The sequence below is a fragment of the Tachypleus tridentatus genome, chromosome 4 (genome assembly GCF_004210375.1).
Source record: "Tachypleus tridentatus isolate NWPU-2018 chromosome 4, ASM421037v1, whole genome shotgun sequence".
Lineage (NCBI taxonomy): Eukaryota > Metazoa > Arthropoda > Merostomata > Xiphosura > Limulidae > Tachypleus > Tachypleus tridentatus.
The window spans coordinates 84,287,111-84,307,086 of NC_134828.1; the positions used below are offsets into that span (position 1 = coordinate 84,287,111).

The 19,976-nt window shown below is 35.3% G+C and overlaps 1 pseudogene across 1 annotated transcript in view; it reads right to left on the reverse strand.

The window, feature by feature from the left end:
- Nucleotides 1–19,976, reverse strand: part of LOC143249589 (tyrosine-protein phosphatase Lar-like) — a 211,262-nt pseudogene that overhangs the window by 161,183 nt on the left and 30,103 nt on the right. Inside the window, exon 2 of the transcript XR_013027843.1 lies at nucleotides 11,877–11,970. The product of XR_013027843.1 is annotated as a tyrosine-protein phosphatase Lar-like (transcript). The remainder of the gene's footprint in view (nucleotides 1–11,876; nucleotides 11,971–19,976) is intronic.

A 19,976-nucleotide genomic window follows, 5' to 3' on the forward strand; every position in this document is an offset into this window, starting at 1 on the left:
ATCTAGCACATTACTAACCCTAAATTACACACACAAATTATAAATTATGATAGAAATTTGGCGAGAAGAATAGTTTTATTGTTCTCGGTTGGAATAAAGTAGATCAAACTATTGACAGGTTGGCCAACCGAAAGATAAAAATACCTATACGACTGGAAAGGGTAAGCGAGTCGAAGAGTGAATAATAAAGATATACCAAGAGACAATTATCTTTTATAAATGATATTATTTCATATAAACCAAATCTTTTGTGGGATTTAAAGTACTGTAACAACATTGTTAAATACTTACGCCAAATCTAATATAATTAAAAAATAAATAAATAAAAAATATTTACTTAATTAGTACCGTGACCGATTAAAATCCTTACATGTTTAATACATTCTATATTCAACATGCCCTTCCTTGGCTGTTTTCATTACGTAGCTGCTTGACTGTTAGGTGTTGCCGAGGGCAGAATGTGATTTTAATAATAAAACTTGTCATTTCGCTCTGGGCAGTTAATCCCATAAAACTAGAGAAAAAAAAAAGTGACGAAAACGACAATATGCGTACTTATTTGAGAATATATATGTTCGTATCTTCAACAACTTATAACTTATTTAATATATTAACAAATCGCTCATGATACTGGGATGAGGGAGTATAATAACTGAACAGATAAGGGTTATCGGGTAATACAATTTAATTACTGTGGATAATACGTTCTTTATATGTGATCCAAAAATAGAAATGTGGACTTCGAAACGTAGAAGGTTAGATTCTTATCTTACTAAATTATCTGTTAACACATTAGATGGCTCTGAAACAAATGTCCAACTTTTCTCGCACGTTTAGCAACTCTTTTTCATATGGATAAAGGAAAATAAGCGAAATAAATGTTAAAACACGCTATTAAAAAAAATGAAGTATTTATATTTTGTGTTTTTGACGAAGCTAGTAATGCTATCTGCCGCCGTCCCTAACATTGAATTATTGATCAGCGGGAAGACAACAAATCAGCATCACCCTCCCATCCACCAGCCGGCTAAGACACTGACTATCACTCTCATAACGCATCAACAACTTACATTACAGGGAATAATTTGTGAAATCGCATGGACTCAAACTCGGCTCGCCCGCTTCAAAATCTAAAGCTCTACAACAGGGTTAATGAACACCTGACAGAAATAAATAAAAAAGGGAGAGCTTTTCGTTTATAGTTAAGTACAAAATTACACAATGGGGCTGCTTGTGCTTCGCCCACTACGGGTAACGAAAACCGATGTCTAGCATTGTAAATCCGCTTACATGTCGCTGTCTCGAAGGAGATGAAGAGAGATAAAGAGAGGAACAAAGAACTGTTTTAAAAATATGCGCACACAACTTTTAAAATTACAAGGTTTATTTTGGTGGATATCTTTTATAAGAGGATTTTAATTTGTCAAAGAAAAAAAACCAACAAAAAACATGAGCGTACCGCTACTAATGATATAAGCTGGGTTTCCATATGGTGCGTTTAGGGCTTGTGTTAAGTCAACAGTTGTGAAGCTTCTCTTTGAATCCTATTTTGACAGAGAACTTTAAGTCCTGAGAGATGAAAAAACAGCCTCAATTCAAAATATGTTCCGTGTCTGATCTTTCCAGAAATTGTCGGTTGTTTACATTGGTCACAAACCCTATGAAGCTGTATAAGAAAGATTGTCTGGTGTTTCCGTGATGTTTTCTCTTGAAATTAATGTGATAGTTTCCAGAGGCCAATAAACACATGAAGAAGTTTGTATGTCTGACCCTTCTTTCACTATATACTTCACTATTCTCTTCTCTTGTGCATGGAAAAGAGTAATCCCTGAATACTCCCGAGGTATTTCTACCGCAAATACTTTCTAATACAATGCAATGAATACGTGCAGACTGTTACTACATCATCTCCTTCAAGTTTTAGGATAGTTTCTATACTGGAAGACTAACAAAAAAAAAAACCGCTACTAACAACACCAAAACTAACGTCTTAGCCCAGTGGTTCTTAACCTGGGGGGTCATTTGAAGTTTCTCGGGGGTCATGAAAGGTTTGAGAATTATTGGGAAAATCACTGAGCAGTTTGTAGTTTTTGTGGTAAGTGCCTGTAACTGCCCACCAATGAGAAACACGCTGAAGTGCGGCAGTTGAACCGCGTCGAGATGCTTGTTACGCAACCACCTGTCTAATTTTGAGTAAAAATGTTCATATATTACAATGTTTTGAACTGCCTATATTTTTTTAACTATATAATATTAATACATCAAACTTAAATTTAAATATCAAAGTTTCCATCGTATTTAGTATATTTTGTCATCATATATCAACCCTCACACTGAGTGAATAAGTAGGTTTTGTATGATGTTCAGTAATTCCATGGATTTTACATTTATTTAGCACTTGTTGCATTTCTCAAGGACATTTATTTGTAACATTTTCAATAAATTAGGATCTTTATATAGTTTTGTTTTATTCTACCTTTATGCAAAGTTCACCATTACAAAAATTATTATAGGGGTCACAGTAATACCCTGGAGAGTCTCAGGGGGTAAGACGATGAAAAAGGTTAAGAACCACTGTCTTAGCCACTCAGATAGCCGAAACTTATACCTAATCAGAAGCTATACATTCATCAAATATAAACAAAAAAATAAACTCAGAAAAATGAGGAAACAGCTACAGAACAACACCCAAGTAAAAACACAAGTTAAAAACCAGTAGCAACGAAAACTGTTTTTTTATAGAATTCACCCAAAATGACCAAAATATCCAAAGGCAAACAAATGACATCACATTAATATTACAAATAGCAAATAAATACTTTACACTTGTAATCCCACACTTAGTTATAACAATATAAAACCTAATAATCATCCGTTACCAGGTCTACATTACCCAGAATGAGCACTTATAGGATATTTTTCGTGAAATAAGTTAATCTTCACTAGCATTTGTCAGTCAAATACAGAAAAGGAAAGATAAAGAGGTCTAAATTGCACGTGACCCTCTCAGAATTCGACCTCAATGCCGATTCGGTCACGCATTTTACATTCTCAGCAAAAGAAACGTCGTATTAGATGATCAGAAAAACATATTTTTACAGCAAAAGAATGGTCTTATTTAATGATCAAAATAATCTACTTTCACGGCGTAAAGTTGGGTTTATTTAACGTTGTAATTCTGAGAATTACGCACGTAACAAAAAACCTTGTGAAATTAATTCCACAATCTTACTGCAATAGATAGCATGTGTGTGTGTGTGTGTGTGTGTGTGTGTATGCGATTGAAGTAGTATGAAATGTAGCGCCACCTATTGCATAGCAATATAAAGAAAAATTCATAAAAATATTTCACACTTTGGACATTCAGCTCAATCAATTATAAAAATAACCATGGTCCTTGTTACAACCATTTCTTTATCACAGAACAATTTTTAATTAAATTATTCATCTATACAACAAAAAAACAGGATTGTGTATGAGGGTTTGATTAAATAGTTATTGATACAATTTATAAATATAGTACTAAAAAAGAAACGTTAAAGAAAAATGTGCTATTTTTTCATTAAAAACACAGCTTATACCAGTACAATCCGAATACTTTTCCCTTACAGTACTTCCCAGAAAAATCCTTTTTTTCTATAGAAAATGTTCACTTTTCCTGATTTGCTTTAAATGAGTGAATATAACGATTAGCAATTACTGTTAAAAATAAAATATGGATTATAAGATGTTTCATCACACATTTATTTTTGAATATTTCAAGGTATCTCACCCAAAGAGTGTTGGCCTCGTAATCTGAAGGTAGTGGGTTCGAATCCCCGTCACATCAAACATGCTCGCCCTTTCAGGGAAGGAGGTGTTATAATGTGACGGTCAATCTCATTATTTGTTGGTAGAAAAGTAGCCCAAATGTTGACGGTTGGTGGTGATAACTAGCTGTCTTCCCTCGAGTTTTACACTGCTAAATTACGGATGGTTAGCGCAGATAGCCCTGGTGTAGCTTTGCGCGAAATTCGACAAACAATTTCATCCAAAACGTTACGCTGTAACATCTTCACTTATTCAGTCAAAATAAACATTTTGCACAAAAATCTTTACAAAACAAATACCTACAATGCAAGATAAGATGCAGAGTCGTTATTATACAAGTATTACATAGGTGCAATGTTTAACATTGAACTGGTGTATTCCATGACTTGCAGTAGTAATATTTTGAAATACTAAACCAAGTTACTCGAGAAAGATGCACGTTATACAATCCTTAAACTACATACAATATGTTAATGAATACTTTAGGAAGATGTATCAAATTTCAAAGTGAGGATAGGTAGATAGAATATCTTTTGTTATTACTTAATATAAGGCACAATTAAATTCGCACATAATGAGCGTACACATATCGCTACACTAATTACATTAATTTAATTTAGTCATACATGATTAATAAGGTCATACAGGATGCAAACTGAAAATAGCCCCGATCTTTCTACAAAATGCTCTGTCGAACATGTAAAACGGAAAATAATCAAATTCCAGTATTAACTGTATAAATCATTTCAGTAACTACGTTCTCAAACTAATATAAATAATTGAGTACGTCGTATTAAGGCCCGGCATGGCCAGGTAGTTAAGGCACTCGACTCGTAATCCGAGGGTCGCAGGTACGAATCCCAGTCACATTAAACAATACGCATCCTTTAAACCGTGGGGGCGTTATAATGTTACGGTCAATCCTACTATTCATTGGTGAAAGAGAAGCCCAAGAGTTGGCGGTGGGTAGTGATGACTAGCTACCTTCCCTCTAGTCTTACAATGTTAAATTACGGACGGCTAGAGCAGGTAGCCCTCGTGTAGCTTTGCGCGAAATTCCAAACAAACAAACGTCGTATTAAAGCTATCTATTAATATACAAGTCAGTACGTCATGTGACAACCATACCCGATATAAAATTCGTGGTGGAAATGTATACATCACAACTACATTTATACATTGTTTGGTATTTCGTAGGCAGTATGATATAATTGAAACTGGTTACTTTAAGAAAGGTTACGTCTAATAGCTTTTTCTTGGCAAAATATTCATTCATACACTCTGATCGTAAAGACCTTTTCAGGTCGGCGATTTCGGATTTCCGATATGGGGGCATCCATGTATTTAATGTGTGTGTGTTTTCTTATAACAAAGCCACATCGGGTCATCTGCTGAGTCTACCAAGTGGAATCGAACCACTGATTTTAGCGTTGTAAGTCGGTAGACAAACCACTGTACCAGCGGATACCCATGCATTTAATGCATTAGAAAACAAATTAGTATGGGTCATCTTGGGTGACCATGATAATCCAAAAACAGATCTCTAACAGGTGAGAATTCACGGACGCAAAATTTAGTTAAAAACGTCGTTCACGTACCCATGGAACAGTATTCATCACAATTAAGAAAGAAACACAAATCATCTGTACACAAAATGCTTCCAAGAAATATCTGCTGAACTTTCACACACCTCCTAGTCTATGTTTTTTTGTGTGTGATCGGACTTGTCGAAAGAGGCGCTAGAAAATCCTTGTTCTCGTACATGTAATGGGTTATGAAAAGCAAGCAGGTTAGCCTGAAGATGATGTAAAAAGGTCGAAACGTTGTTCTCTACTTTATTAGTAAAAGTGTTAATACCCATACCAGCCGTCCTGAGACGCATTTTTTATTTCAAGTAGGTTTCTCGTCATAACAACTGACAGAGGTTATATTTTAATGTGCCAAGTTTTATTTGGTACTAGTACGTGGAACGTTACTGCAGAACGCCCTCTTGATACTGATACCTGTTATACATACATTCAAGTTATGAACTTAATCGGACAATACACGGAATAATCACTTCGGGATCTTCACTTGATGTTTATACAGGTTACATTGTCATATTGTGAGTTTCATCAGTTAGAACGCGGAATATATCTTCGGAATGTGACCTTGGTATTGACACATATTATATCTAAATATTCCAAGTGTTATCAAATAATAAATACATCGAATAACAATCTGGGATGTCTTTTTTTTTTTTTTAAGTGACATAAATTACATTGCTATCTGTTTAGCCAATCTGGCAGTATGGCAGAAAACATTAACCACCCTGCACTCTACAAAACTATAGGCTGACTTGTGAGGTTCATGCATTTATCACTACAGTGCATTTAACCATTGGTCCGTAGAGATATGACAGCAACTGAGATGTATCTGATCCACTGCCGCAATCTCGAAACCCTACCCTGCTTCTACTCATAATGACCAGTTCAGTTCAACATGACCCATATTTCAAGTCAAGGTGTGGACGTCCTAGGAATATTGGGTGTAAAGTGACTTCTTCCTTTTTATCGAGAGTTGCGTGTTCTGGCTTAACACAAATTTTATTATGAAAATATTGGCGATTGAGAAGTCTATCTGGCAAGATTTATGTAATTATGAACAATCTATATGGATGTTGGTTTACAAACATTTACAAGATTGAACAAATAATTCTGGATGGTTTGTAGTTTATAATATTTGACCCGGCTACATTTCGTCACGTGGAACATTTACATTCTGTAGTTGATTTAATGGAAGTTTTGTAAATTAGTACGACATAACCATTTGAGGCAAAACTCAGCTATTGCTGGATAGAAAGTTGACCTTTACAAATTGTGTTTTTAACTGAATTTACATGTTTGTTCCACGTTAAACTTGTATCATAAGTTAGATAAAGAAACTTACCTGACATTACCATGAGACAATACTCCATAGGGTAAAATTGTGGGGGTACTTTGAAAAAAAATCTAGTGACTTTGTATTGCAAACTACCCCCCACCAAAGTATATTGATGTGTCATTTTTCGTACCATTCTTTTATTAAATTTGAAATGGAATGAAGAGAGAAGGAAGGCAGTCATTACCATCCACTGCCAACTTATGGGCTACTCTTTTACCAATGAATAGCGGGACTCACAGACACATTGTAACGCTCTCATGGCTATAAAGTGAGCAAGTTAAGTGAGACAGGGAGTCGAACCTACGACTCACACAATTTGACTCAAGTGCCCTGACAACGTGTCCATGCCGGCCTCCATGAGTGGGACCAGACTGCTACATACTATCAGTTCTCCATACTTCGGACTGAATAAAACTAGCACCATAGTCTGGTATCAAAAACAGATGTTGGTGAGTCTTATCGTCCTGAGAGATAGAGAATACAAAATCATTAATGTGACTTAAGATTATTACTACTATAACGGATGCTAACCAACCCACATGGCAAACGAAGTATCAGCTTGGTGATTATACAATACGATTTACTCATCGGTAGCGTATCTTTGCCCTTACCTGTTGTTCAACTGTCCGCCAATTTTAAACGGTCGTTCTAACAAAGTTATAATCTCTTTCTTAAAGCTCAGACGTTAATTAGTCATGAGTACTCAGGATACATGTCATCTTGTTATAGCATCCAAAATGACAGGTTATGTTTCTCTTCTCATAGAGACAATTGTATCCAGTACTTTTTCTTCTTGAAATCCTGTTGTCCTATGTCTCACTCAAGCTTTTTTTTTTAAACAGAAGTTTTCATCATTCTGTACATCTCTGACACATCTTTCCATTGGGAGGTCATTCTCAGAAGTTGTCCCTTCACTGTTTTGCGATATTAACGTCTACTTTGATCCGTCAAACTAACACAACACTTACAAGTTCATTACTATTAACTTACTTTTCACTTCACTAAGACTCCCCTTAAAACTTTAACATATTCTATATTCTTTCTCTTCGGATTGTTTATGTACTGCTGGGGAGGGGGGTATTCGAACAAAGCTATCTGCATGAGCCGTCCTTAACTTTAAACTGGTTTGGTTTGTTTTGAATATAGCGCAAAGCTACACGAGGGTTATCTGTGTCAGCCGTCCCTAATTTAGCAGTGTAAGACTAGAGGGAAGGCAACTTGTCATCACCACCCACAGCCAAATCTTGAGCTATTCTTTTACAAACGAATAGTGCGATTGAGCTTCACATTATAACGCCCCCACGGCTGGAAGGGTAAGCATGTTTGGTGTGACGGGGATTCGAATCCGCGACCCTCGGATTACGAGTCGACTGCCTTAACCACCTGGCCATGCCGGGCCAACTTTAAACTGATAAACTAGAAGAAAGACAGCTAGTCGAAAGAATTCGCCGTCAACACTTGTCACACAAATAGTGGAATGTCATCGTGACTCTTTTTACGCACCTACGAATCCAAAGTGCGGAGCGAGATTTTATTTTTTGCGGTAACGGGACGCGAACTATAGAACATTGGCTCCACGGTCCAGTACGCTAATTACAAACGGTTCACGGCCCTGTAGGCAAAAATAAAGGATGCGACTTAGTATGTTTCTTAATACAAGTTAATATACATAAAGACAACAGTAAAATTACCTCAGCCCCTTCATTATTTACTTTTTTGTATCTGATTGGTAGTAACTAGATTTGAATCATTTGATTCCAAACTCGTAAAGAGTTCAGGGTCAAAGTCAACAAGTGTTCAGAATAACAATCCCGATCATGCGTGAGAGTTATCAAGACAGTGTAGCTTATAAACTCTTACGCATACTGTTGCGCCATCTGTGGAATTGTTTTAAACTAAGTTTATTTATTTAAATTGAATCTAAAGTTACATCAATCAAAAGTTTATAAACAATTTTACTGGATCTTGCCTGCGAGAAGGTTTAGATAGAGGAGCATATTTGATTAATTAACGGACTGTGCCTGTATACAAAGGTTTGCGGGTGCCGTTTAGTTACTGCAGCTTAACGGTTCAGAACGGCGTCCAAAAAAAGTTGGAAAAGCAATAACACATACAAATTTTAATATCTGAAGGTAACACAGTAGATTTATTTTAAAACTTTGACGGTATTTCCATACAACTATTGACTTTTTTCTCGCTTTGCTGACTGGATATTTGTATCTTACTTATATAAAAAGAAAAACGTTGCAGTCAAAATCAATATTTACCAAAGAATATTAGAAATTAGACAACCCCTTGTACATTAAAATCAGCTCTTCAGCTAGATAAGTATTTCTAGCCATAAATGACAATATAAAAAATGTTACAAAGCAACCAATACAATCTTACTTGCGCAAATTTATATCATCATAAAAATGACAAAATATGGTAAATTAAAAAGTAAACGTTCAACAAGAAGCTTTTTTTACAGTAAAATATATAACGCAATAATAATGATGACCCATTATGTCTGTGTGTCAGTAACTCGACTATCGTAATTTTGACGTCGCAAAAAAAAACTGTCCAACGGTGTACATAGGTAACCCAGGATTGAGGCATGGGCTTACCGGGCTGAAGTCAAGGGCCTCAAGCTATGATTATAAATGTGTTGCACGTAGAGGTTCTGTCTAGAGGGGGCTTCTGTAAGATAAAAAGCTTGAGGCCAACAAAACCCTTACTCCGACCTTGTACATAGGGTATTTTGTTTTCGGATTTTTACCAAAAATGGAAGATAAAAACGAACAAACAAAAACTGCAAAAAGTAACATTTCCACCATTTTCTTTGAATTTAAGGGCACGAGTACCGAGTCAGTTAAATTATTGTCTTCCACAAATAAGTACACACAATTCGCATCACATGAAGCCATAAGGGGTTTCATAGCAGGATAAAGAAGGAAGAGGAATATTATCTAACATCAACCCTTACACAATTTCTGCTTACCCTCACTCAGCATACATAAAACCCATTCATCCATTCCAAACATAACTATCATTTATAATAAAACATAATTCTCAGTTTTAACTTAAATTTTCTTTGTTACATCACAAAATTGGTTTACAATAGTTTCGCTCTTCTTAAAATATATAAAAACGTAACTATCATAAATATCTCAGCTTTTCTTTAAACAATACCTCCTTATAAACACTCAAAAACTATAAAACATTCTCTGCAACAATACGTCTTCCAAAAACAAAGACGGTCCAACACTGTACATATATTATTATTGTTAAGTATAGTTTTCTGAAAGTCCTACATTCTTATCGCACATCTTTTGGAGGATTTAAAGAACAAAAAATATAAACTTGTGTGTACAAATAGTTTTATTACTATTGTTATTAGGCCCGCCATGGCTAGGTGGGTTAAGGCGTTCCACTTGTAACCTGAGAATCGCGGGTTCGAATCCTCGTCGCACTAAACATGCTCGACCTTTCAGCCGCGGGGGGCGTTATATTGTGACAGTCAATCCCACTATTCGTTGGTAAAAGAGTAGTCCAAGAGTTGGCGGTGGGTAGTGATGACTAGCTGCCTTCCCTCTAGTTTTACACTGCTAAATTAGGGACGGCTTTACACGAAAAACAAACTATTTTTTATTAAAATATATTTTTAATTAATATAATTTATTTATATAACTACTCAGAAAACTAATTATAATTTTTATGAGAAAGCTACTTACTGTATTCAGATGTGGGGGAACAAACCAGCCGGTAGCACCCTCCAAACACTCTAGGAGTTATTCTTTTACCAACAAATTTTGGGATTGACCTAATTTATCATGCTCATACGAATGAAAAAGAAGAGCATGCTCGGCGACAGGTTTTGACTCTGCAGATTAACAGGCTGCGAATACAGTGCTCTAGCCACCAGGTCAATTTTAGTTAAATCAAACAGCTTAACTGAACAGACTAGGCACACACAATCACACAGATACATACTTCAATGTTTGAATACTTTCTATATAATTATATTTAAAACACTCTCTCTCAGTCCCATTAGCCAGCTGGTAAACTTGCAGCTCGGATACACAAAAGGAATAATAATGGTGATGTGGTGGTTTAAAAACAAAGTAATGCCGAAACGTTATTTCTACAAAGGGGCCATCAACTAATAGTATTCATTATATTGTAATAGCTTTTCGTCGCGGTCTTTTGATCTGTAGTTAATATTCCTATCACTAGATGGCAATTCACATTATTAAAAAGCTAGTATAAATCGATTGTTCCTTCATCAGCTGGAGACACTAAGTTAATTTGATTTCAGCTTGGCTTAACTGTGCCTCTAACATGAATTTCCTTTGAACAGGTGAAGTGTATGTGCAATTACTAAGTAAAATACCCTAGAGTGCCAACCGCGGTGCACTTAAGTTAATTCGATTATATGTTGCTTCTATCAGTCTTTATTGTAACTATACTACAAATAGAATAATTTTAGATTAATTAAATATGTGAATATTTTAAAGATGGGAAATGTAGAACTTCAGATACTATGCAGTTTCTTCACAATTGAAGGTTTTTAACATAACAGTTACCAGTTCTGCGTACGCCATCTAGTAGCTTGAATGCTAACTATAACAAAATTTTAGTCGAACAACTAATATATCATAAAACTACTCCAAATTACATACACACACAAACGTTCTCTGCGAGAACGTTTTTTTTTTTAACTATTATACAATCATTTATTCATATTATTTTCCAGGCAACTGAGATGTCTTAGATTAAATCACATTACCAGTGAGTTTCTAGTATTCTTAATTGGGATCAGAAATAAGGGAAAACGTTAATTAGGGGGGGGGGATAATACTTGCATGTTACTGGGCACTAAAAGTGAAAAGAATCGAAAAACCTTAAAGACAATATTTTATAGAGGGACTAAATTCTCCAATAGCGGTCTGCCGCACCTTCACGACATGCACCTCTCATATTACTAAAAATAAATTATTTATAGAAACGGTGTATTAATACAGATTTATAGTTTTTGATTATCTTTAACGGCTTTCAAAGAGATAGACAATATGCAAATAGATTCTATTTTTAGTAAGATGTTTAATTGCAGTTAGAAATCGTGCTAACCTATAAAGGTAGTTAGGTACAGCACCGATACCTACTTGAACGTGGACTCTCCAAATTAGTTGTCGAAATGTAGAAGTTAGATGAAAACACGAGGCAGTTTTACGCCAAACATCTACGGTTCACCTTCACCTGTTAAAATACGAATTCCATTTTTAATAACGACACATCAAGAAGTTCTGAAATTGTCAACTGCATAAACATTCAACCTCAAAAAAAAAAAAAAAAACCTGTCTAGCTGATATCTTACTTTAATCAAATCACCCAATTATAGAGCACTGTGTTAATATAGTTCTTAGATCCATTCAATCTCAACAAGAAAGAATCCTCAATAGTTGCGGCACTTGAAATACTTTTAGGCATGATTAGAGTAACTTAACTTAAGAGATCCCCATTAGCTATATGTTTGTGTACTAACAATATCAATTGTGGAACGTATGTACCTGATTCGACAAGATCTCTACCAGACTACCCTTAAATTGAAATACTATAGGCATGACCAGAGGAAATTAATCTTTAAAACTTTGGGCGTGGTCAGATATATCAATCGGAATGGCTTGACATCCTGAGTACAAAACTGTAATTGAATTTAAAATTAGCTATGAACAAGAAATTTGAACTTGAAAAAAGAAAACAAACATACAAAAAATATTCGTTCTATGAGCTGCTCTGTCGCGGTTAAAACCACGAAATTACATTAACAATACTACGATTAAAGAAATTTACAAAAATATGTTTTTCACTCACTACCATTTCACCTGAAACCCACAAACTGAAGTAACATTCGATATGGCGTAAAATATTCCCCTAGATACACTACTGAAAAGAGAAAAAATTAAATACTTCAAACTTAATCACGTTGGTTGAATAGAATACACATATTGTGCACTGGCTGGCAGCTTTCATCAGTGAATGCTACATACGTAACTCTTCATATTATACATTGGCTAACAACATTTATCTATAAATAATACACCTGTACTCCTTAATATTTCCCGTCACATCAAACATGCTCGCCCTTTCAGCCGTGGGGGCGTTATTATGTGACGTTCAATCCCACTATTCGTTGGTAAAAGAGTAGCCCAAGAGTTGGCGGTGGGTGGTGATGACTAGCTGCCTTCCCTCTAGTCTTACTACACTGCTAAATTATGGACGGCTAGCGCAGATAGCTCTTGTGTAGTTTTGCGCGAAGCTCAAACCAAACCTTAATATTCAGGCTGCTAAACATTTCTCTACAATTCATACAACTTCATACTACTATGAATACCATATAGGTTAACAACATTTATCTATAAATAATACACCTGTACTCCTTAATATTCAGGTTGCTAAACATTTCTCAATAATTCATACAACTTTATACTGCACACTACTCACTGAGCTTGCCTTTCATGTGATATTTAGTGAAAATGTATCGAACTGTGTGCTAAAGCACATTGTTGTAGAGTTGTATAAGAACGTATACATGTATTTGAGCAGTTCTGCGCGCTCGTAACTAAAAAAATACGAAGTAAACTTATTTTCCTACTACGAGATGGCGAGAGGAATGCAATAACACGTCAAATATTTGTGTGTAACGGAAGCACACGCAACGAGAAACGTTCCAACTTAAACGACGTTCAATTTTGCATGATATAAATACACACATACATTTGGGAGTTTTTTATTATTATTATAATCCGTCATTTATTACACATTAAAGAGTAAGTATTTTTAGACAATACTGTATGTCACAGCTTACTTCATAATTATTATCAAACCTGACTTACGATAAAAGAAATAATGTGGTTTTCAGTGATATCGTCTACAAATAGTTTAATCTCGTGCCAATGTTTACTGACAGGTCATTGTTAATATATACACATCATGCATTAATATATTGAGAACATTCCTTCCTAAAATTGACTTTTCCATTTATCATATACCAACACTTATTAGTAGTCTGAAATGTTAACATACATGTACGTATATATAAATATATACGCAGCGCATCATATTATAATGGAATTATTCCTTATATGATACTACAAAAAAAAAAAAACTTTTTTTTATTACGCGGTGTGCAACCCCCAACTTCAAGAAATTTTTATCCTGTGTGCATGAAGATTTGCAATAAGGGTTACGATTTTTCCATTTTTCCCGCCATGGAAAACTATTTTTCTCCTATCTCTGGGTTCAGATTTGACGTCATGAATATGTTATCCACACTCTGCGAAGTATTTACATCGATATATAACCAACAGTACTGTTATACTTGTACAGATGGCGTTACTGTGTTAGATTAACATGTAAGGATCTTCACCAAAACTGGTATGTTCATTTGGTCCATGGGGAAATACACACAAATTTTCAATTTTGCGGTTTATGTGTGTGTGTTTTTTCTTGTAGCAAAGCCATATCAGGCTATCTACTGTGTCCACCGAGGGGAATCGAACCACTGATTTTAGCATCAGTCCGAAGACTTACCGCTGTCGCAACGGGAAACTTATGAGTGTTTTGCGGTTATTTTTTTCTCTTTTCAAATCACTACTTCGCCCCCTGTTAATGAATCTTCATCAAATTTGGCGCGAAGGTTTGTTTTATCCATGAGGAGATACATACAAACTTGCGGTTTCAAGTTTTGTGTTCTACTGGTTTTATAGGCGTTTTGGGTTTTTCATTTTAAATATGTATATATAAAGTAAACAACTTTTCATGTCCTAAGATAACCTTTCATTAATCATGAATTTACATAACTTCCGTCCAGGGTACGGATACCCCAGCTAATAAACTTGTATAACAGTTGAAATTTAAATTTTAAGTAGGACAAAATAAAACAACTACTATAAAATATCAGTCACTCTTTCAAAGTCATTTTGTGGCAATACCAGTATCCGAAAGTGGATACCACCTAGGTACAGATCTTTAATATAAATACTACTGAACTACATATACAAGTTTGAGTTTTGTCAATTTGAAACCTTAAAGGCTTTTACGGACTTGTTAACCTTATATGCCATTATCTTATCATCACACATAATAAAATAAATGAAACAATCATAAAATAATTTCATGAAGCCTATCTAAGTAATACCAAAATATGATTTTTTCCCTTTGAAATTAATATATTAAAATTCCAAGCCTTTTTGTATAAACGTTCCTCATTTTACACTATGGACGATTAACCGAAACCATAAATAAAGCCATATGGGTGATAAAATGTAAATAACCAAAGATACAGCTTTCAGTGATTGGTTCACGGTGTAATAAAACCTTTTTTTTTTTTTGTTAGGGTTTGCGTGCTACAGATGCACAGTGACGATGGTCGAGCGATTAGTTGAAAGAGGACCCCTCCCTGATTTTCCGATCTTTCTGGCTTGTCTATCATGCAGATTGTGCGTCATCATATATGATTACAAACAAACTGGTGTACGTTCTTCTACTTGCATGTGATGTGACCGGTTCCGACTGTCATTAGTTACCATGACGACGTCTGTCAAGGAGGTAGGACTATAGAAGAAGAGTTAATGATGTTGCGACTTAAACTCGAGAAAACCTCAGCCAATGGTATGGATGTTTCATCACCGCAAAGGAGCTCGTACTGATGCATTCAGAACAGATGACAATGCCCAATATTGGCAGGAACTGTAAGGTAATCATTACCGTGTAACTGCCAATACGTTTTCGGGGCTTCTTCAGTCACTCAAACAATGTGCTGACGGGTGTTTGACGTGTCCTGTTTCCGGGCGGAAATATTCCAGTGTCCTTATTACAACGTATTCACGTAAATGGTTGAAAATGATATAAAAATAAAACGTGACATTTTAAACAAACAGGGAATGACAGTTTGTGTTAAAGATCTTAAAAGCGTGTAGTTTTAATATATTATAACATAAATTAAAATATTCATTTCAACTTGTATCGCATTAACAAGCTTCAATACGCAATTAATAAATATATACTTGTGAAATCCATAAGACTGGACAAGAGCTAGTTCACACTAAAACATGAAATCATTTCTTTTAAACGACTTCTGCTCTTTCTATAACTGGAAATTCGTTCTAATCACTAGCAAAAGTATTATTTTCAAAAAATATCGAAATTACGGGTTCGTAAAGGCTTCTGTTGTAAATACATCCAATTTTTCATTTCTGTGAATGATGTTATGTATAGTTTCTCTTCTGTAAAGTTTCATAATTCTTTCCATTGTCGCCAATATATTGTTTTCGCAAGTTTTAAGTACCACCCAATAAAAAAAAAAAGTTGCAAGAATAAAAATAAATTATTGCTAGGCTTCATATTACTTTATTAAATGCAAGTAATGCGAAGCCCGGCAATGATAATTATTAGGTCACGCCAGGCCATATTAATTTAGAATTAGAAAATAATGATAATAAACAATGGAATGCCACCAAGTTTTGCCAGTCAGGTAATGAGATGTATCATCGTGAAATATATACTAAACAAAATGAGAAAAAAAGAGAGTTTGGTTTGTTTTGAATTTCGCGCAAAGCTACACGAGGGCTATCTGCGTTGCGAACGAAGGGAAAGTTAATTGGAATATTCACAAATAGAACTCAGTAACTGATAAAACGTTAGGGTCTTCCATTATCCCATAAAAATCGAAAAACCCCAACATCGTTAATAGGCGCTAATTTAAATTTCAAGTAAAGGTGAATTTCTGGTGGAAAAAAAGTACTTGCATCCATTCAAGTCCTTGTTTCTGCTTGTTTATCTAGCAGTTACCAATAATACATTGTTACCCTAGCTAAAATGTGTGTAATACCTGCAATTATACGTGGTTATAACACATACACATTAAACAGGTTAATTTCACTAGAGATTTGTATGGTTTCGTATTAAAGTCATACCAGCGTATACAGTTTGAACTGACTCATTCTAAATTTCCATATCATGTATCAAGCTTGTATTCAACATAGCTTTACAAAGTGCTTGTATTACCTAGACTAATTAAAATGTCGCAGCAAAACATTTTGATAATTAATATGTGCATAACGCTATTAAAAAGCACCTCATTAAACACCTATATCCCCTCGAGTTACAAAGTTTGATATTTTCATATTTCTTTGTATGTTTATCATCTATAAATACCACGCTCTACAATAAAACTAGCGAAACTTGAATGGATATGAAGTTATTATAGCGTCACCTCATTACGAGATATTCGTTATCTGTAATGGCAGCACCACCTTATTAGTAGATATTCGTTATCTGTAATGGCAGCACCACCTTATTAGTAGATATTCGTTATCTGTAATGGAAGCACCACCTTATTAGTAGATATTCGTTATCTGTAATGGCAGCACCACCTTATTAGTAGATATTCGTTATCTGTAATGGCAGCATCACCTTATTAGTAGATATTCGTTATCTGTAATGGAAGCACCACCTTATTAGTAGATATTCGTTATCTGTAATGGCAGCATCACCTTATTAGTAGATATTCGTTATCTGTAATGGCAGCATCACCTTATTAGTAGATATTCGTTATCTGTAATGGCAGCATCACCTTATTAGTAGATATTCGTTATCTGTAATGGAAGCACCACCTTATTAGTAGATATTCGTTATCTGTAATGGCAGCACCACCTTATTAGTAGATATTCGTTATCTGTAATGGCAGCATCACCTTATTAGTAGATATTCGTTATCTGTAATGGCAGCATCACCTTATTAGTAGATATTCGTTATCTGTAATGAAGCACCACCTTATTAGTAGATATTCGTTATGTAATGGAAGCACCACCTTATTAGTAGATATTCGTTATCTGTAATGGAAGCACCACCTTATTAGTAGATATTCGTTATCTGTAATGGCAGCACCACCTTATTAGTAGATATTCGTTATCTGTAATGGAAGCACCACCTTATTAGTAGATATTCGTTATCTGTAATGGAAGCACCACCTTATTAGTAGATATTCGTTATCTGTAATGGAAGCACCACCTTATTAGTAGATATTCGTTATCTGTAATGGCAGCACCACCTTATTAGTAGATATTCGTTATCTGTAATGGCAGCACCACCTTATTAGTAGACATTCGTTATCTGTAATGGCAGCACCACCTTATTAGTAGACATTCGTTATCTGTAATGGCAGCACCACCTTATTAGTAGACATTCGTTATCTGTAATGGCAGCACCACCTTATTAGTAGACATTCGTTATCTGTAATGGCAGCACCACCTTATTAGTAGACATTCGTTATCTGTAATGGCAGCACCACCTTATTAGTAGACATTCGTTATCTGTAATGGCAGCACCACCTTATTAGTAGACATTCGTTATCTGTAATGGCAGCACCACCTTATTAGTAGACATTCGTTATCTGTAATGGCAGCACCACCTTATTAGTAGACATTCGTTATCTGTAATGGCAGCACCACCTTATTAGTAGACATTCGTTATCTGTAATGGCAGCACCACCTTATTAGTAGACATTCGTTATCTGTAATGGCAGCACCACCTTATTAGTAGACATTCGTTATCTGTAATGGCAGCACCACCTTATTAGTAGACATTCGTTATCTGTAATGGCAGCACCACCTTATTAGTAGACATTCGTTATCTGTAATGGCAGCACCACCTTATTAGTAGACATTCGTTATCTGTAATGGCAGCACCACCTTATTAGTAGACATTCGTTATCTGTAATGGCAGCACCACCTTATTAGTAGACATTCGTTATCTGTAATGGCAGCACCACCTTATTAGTAGACATTCGTTATCTGTAATGGCAGCACCACCTTATTAGTAGACATTCGTTATCTGTAATGGCAGCACCACCTTATTAGTAGATATTCGTTATCTGTAATGACAGCACCACCTTTTCAGCAGACATTTGTTGTCTTATGCGTAACAGAACAAATGGAGTTCAGTGTACAGAAACATGTTTTGGATTTCTCGCCATTACGACGGGAAGTGTTTGTGATATGTCTAATGACGACTTTTTAAAATCTTGAAGGATTATGTAAGTAACTTAAGAAAAACTCCGTCATTCTACATCGACTTACGAAGTTATGTACGATCGTCGTAGGGTTCACTGGTCAACTTCATACAGTTGGTATGGAATTTGTTGAAAGTTTTTAAGAATCTGTTATCGTATAACTAAGTCATATACAAAATATTTTCAATATTGCACTATACAACATTTTAAATTGCCTCATTTGTCATGCCTCTCAGTGACACAGAGGTATGTCTGCTGACTCACATTGCTAAAAAGCAGGTTTCGATACCTGTGGTGGGCAGATCACAGATAGTCCATTGTGTAGCTTTGTTATTAATTCCTAACAATCAATCCATCAATTACTTGTCATACTTTGCTTGAATAATTGCAACGCTAAGGACATTTTGCTGTTTTTATTTATTTTTACGCCTTTACTAAACTGTACCAAAAACTAGTATTCTGGATTGATCAGTTTGGGAACAAGAAAAACAGCAATGGTACTTCATTCTGAAAGACACCGAAGAAAACAATTTTAATCAGTTTGAACAAAAGTTCCCAGTTTCATTAAGAATGAACTGAAACGTAAATCAGTTTGTTTCACGTTTTTAGTCGTCTATTTAAAGATTATATTTCATAAAGTAATTCTCGAACTTTAAACGAGGTTTTGACCTATGCTATGAATATCACGTATTATACTGTACTTCTGCCTACAGCCACCCGTCTGCAGTTAAACTCTAAATGTGCCAATTCAACATTATTCATAAAGAATTGTTTGTTTGTTTTGAATTTCGCGCAAAGCTACTCAAGGGCTATCTGCGCTAACCGTCCCTAATTTATCAGTGTAAGACTAGAAGGAAGGCAGCTAGTCATCACTACCCACCACCAACAATTGGGCTACTCTTTTTCCAACGAATAGTGGGACTGACCGTCACATTATAATGCCCTCACAGTTGAAAAAGCAAGCATGTTTGGTGCGACGGGGATTCGAACCTGCGAACGCCTTAATCCATCTGGCCATGCCGGGCCAATTCATAAAGAAAGCCACTGAACAGCATTGAATTTTCAAGTTTTTAATATATTTCACGCCATTGATATGCCAGTTACCTCTTCCTAATAGCAGAACATTATCCCCTAGTTAAAATGTTTATAACCATTACCAAGCCTTGATTTTTATACAGATTAATAGATTTTA